At 38.6% G+C, this 2,608-nt stretch overlaps 1 protein-coding gene across 1 annotated transcript in view; it reads right to left on the bottom strand.

Moving 5' to 3' along the window:
* LOC106734717 (uncharacterized) overlaps nucleotides 1-2,608 on the bottom strand; it is a 70,155-nt gene that overhangs the window by 25,556 nt on the left and 41,991 nt on the right. The window lies entirely within an intron of this gene.

A 2,608-nucleotide genomic window follows, 5' to 3' on the forward strand; every position in this document is an offset into this window, starting at 1 on the left:
TAAAATAAAATAACCCACACAGGGCGAGGATCCTTTCAAATCTACATGAATAGAAACATTATCTGATTGTGCATCTGATGGAAAATAAAGAGGGGGGAACAGGCTGGCATCTAATTCTGAAATTGAAAAGGATCAAGAAAACTCATTTTCCCTTAAAAATCAAGACTGAAATTCTTGATTCCATTCCTAATCTGCGCGCCACCTTCCAGACCTGTGCGCCTGAACTTTTCCTTTAGTGTTGGGACTGTCTCCTTTAGCTCAGATGACTGACAGATCATCTTTCCTTGGAAACAGAGGTGACTTTCCTGGACTAAAATTATGAGTTTTGTTTTTTATTTTCTCTAAGGTTTGCTTGTCACTTCAGCTCATAAAATGCAGATGCATTTAAAGTAAATCTCTTCCTAGTATTATACCCACACAGAGCCCATTTTAGTATTTATGGTTAGTGCTAAACAGCCGAATGCAGATCAGAGTTATTCTTTGAATTCTTGCCATTCACTCTCATGTTGTGGTTTAAAAATTACTGGTGAACTCTTCTGGAAAACAGGAATTTTCAAAGTTTGGGTACTTCTTAAGTAGACATTGGCCAACATATACATAAAAGGATAAACATTTAAACAATGGAATCCCAGCCTACAGTGGCTTTAAAGACTGTAAAATGCTTTTGAATTCCATAACTACATTTGCTTTTTAAAGATGCTATCATTTAAATGATAGAGAATGCTCTATCATTTCTAGCTTCCAAAGTTTTAATGTTGGTTATAATAATACAAGACCAAAGGGCCCTTGTTCTGTATCCCCTTTGAGAAAGTGTTCATTTCTATATGGATAAATTTCTTTAAAAATAGGCAACACATTATTTATTTATTTATTTATGGAGAGATTTTCGCTATAGGGCGCGTGCGTTTGCCAGACAGACAGAGAGAGACAGAAAGCGAGAAATCACCCCCCAGGGGGGATGGCCATGCTGCAATCCCTTCTCCACCATTCTCCTTTCAGGATCTTGGGCACGCACGCACACACGCCTGGCGTGAGTTTTAAGCCACCGGGTCCGGGACGCGAACCGCGGTCGACTATGTGAGAGTTCAGCGACATAGCCATTATGCCAACTGCTGGTTCCCAACATATTCATTATTATAAATATTAGACTAGTCTTTTCTAGTGCACTTTAAGTATGAAACTTCTGCAATGTTAGTTGTGTATGAAAACTGTGACTTGTCTTTCAATTTAACAAAAAAAAAGCATGCAGGGCTTGACAAGCAATGAACCGTTGCCAATCAGGAGTGTATATTGTTAAGGTGATTACACTGTAACAATTCATTGTACTGGGTGCCCAGACTACGCAGTGCCAATGGACAGACTTAAACATGGATGTGGTACTATCACTATGTCATTTTTCATAAAGAGAATATGTTTTGAAAAACTCCAACAGAAGGTCATTCTCAGCAATATTTAACTATTCTTTTCAGCATATGGTTAATGTGCAGGTTAGGACCCAAACAGAACAGCTTTGCAAGAGCAGTTGCTTTAGTAGGAGTGAGCTTATTGTCCTGCTGGGAAACCCTGTGTTGCTCAGCCATGACCACCTGTGACAGTGGCTTTTCTAGCCAAAGACTTCTGTTAACTCAGTTTCTTAGGCAGTGGTCCTGTATGTGAAGCAAATGGTATTTCACGTGTTTCGACAGTGTGCACATTAGCAGATGGAGAGTACTGCTCATGGTTCCTATGGTCTTTGGGTGGTGTCACCTGTCACATGGTCAAGTTCTTCCCGGAGTGTGGGAAGTGTGCCACTGAGGCTCTTCATACAAAAATATGTTTCCTCATCTCTTCGGCTGAATAGAGCTTCTATGCTATAGCTACTTTGCTGTGTTCTTGTAGTAAGTCTAAAGTTCAGTTCTGTTTAAAGTACAAGAATGCATTCACTGAAATAAATAATGCCATTAGAGGAAAATTGTCAATGTATAATAGTATTATAGCCACAACTCTAAGACAGTTTTGCCTTTTGAAGAGGAATTTTTGAATAGCTTTCTGTTTCTGTTTGCTTCTCCTTTCTACCTTTCCTGTAGCAACTTTAGAGGCTGAAGTGCAAAAATCCCATAATTTTATCATAGTGAACATCATGAATGCCCCCCCCCCCATTGAGTAACTTTATTTGTCCTGAAAGCTAAATATTCATTTTGTGCTATATGCAAGCACTTTTCTGTTTAACTGGTAAGCCCCACAGAGTTTAAAAAAAAAAAAAAAAACTGCTTAATTTCCTGGCATATTGTGTCCCCTGTTTAGAAAGTGCACATAAATTCAAAATATTCTAGGTAATGATATGAATAATGTAGCTAATAAAGAAATCCATTTAACCTGTGCACAAATAAATATAGTCAAAAAAAAGTAAGCATATGCTGGTTTAATAGCTTCAGAGTAGAATGACTGTACTTTTTGAATAGCCTCATTCTGTAGGTTTTTAAATTGCTATTCGAGGGTATCCAGTAATTCACTTCAGAAAGAAGTAGTGTGGGTATTGAAAGCAATGGTAGGGGGGAATTTTCTTCAGAAGTTCTTGGTACAAAAGCCCCGTGCCGTGCTGGAGAAGGCTTGGGCTTTCGTCTGCTGA

The sequence above is a fragment of the Tupaia chinensis genome, unplaced genomic scaffold (genome assembly GCF_000334495.1).
Source record: "Tupaia chinensis unplaced genomic scaffold, TupChi_1.0 Scaffold000196_1, whole genome shotgun sequence".
NCBI lineage: Eukaryota > Metazoa > Chordata > Mammalia > Scandentia > Tupaiidae > Tupaia > Tupaia belangeri.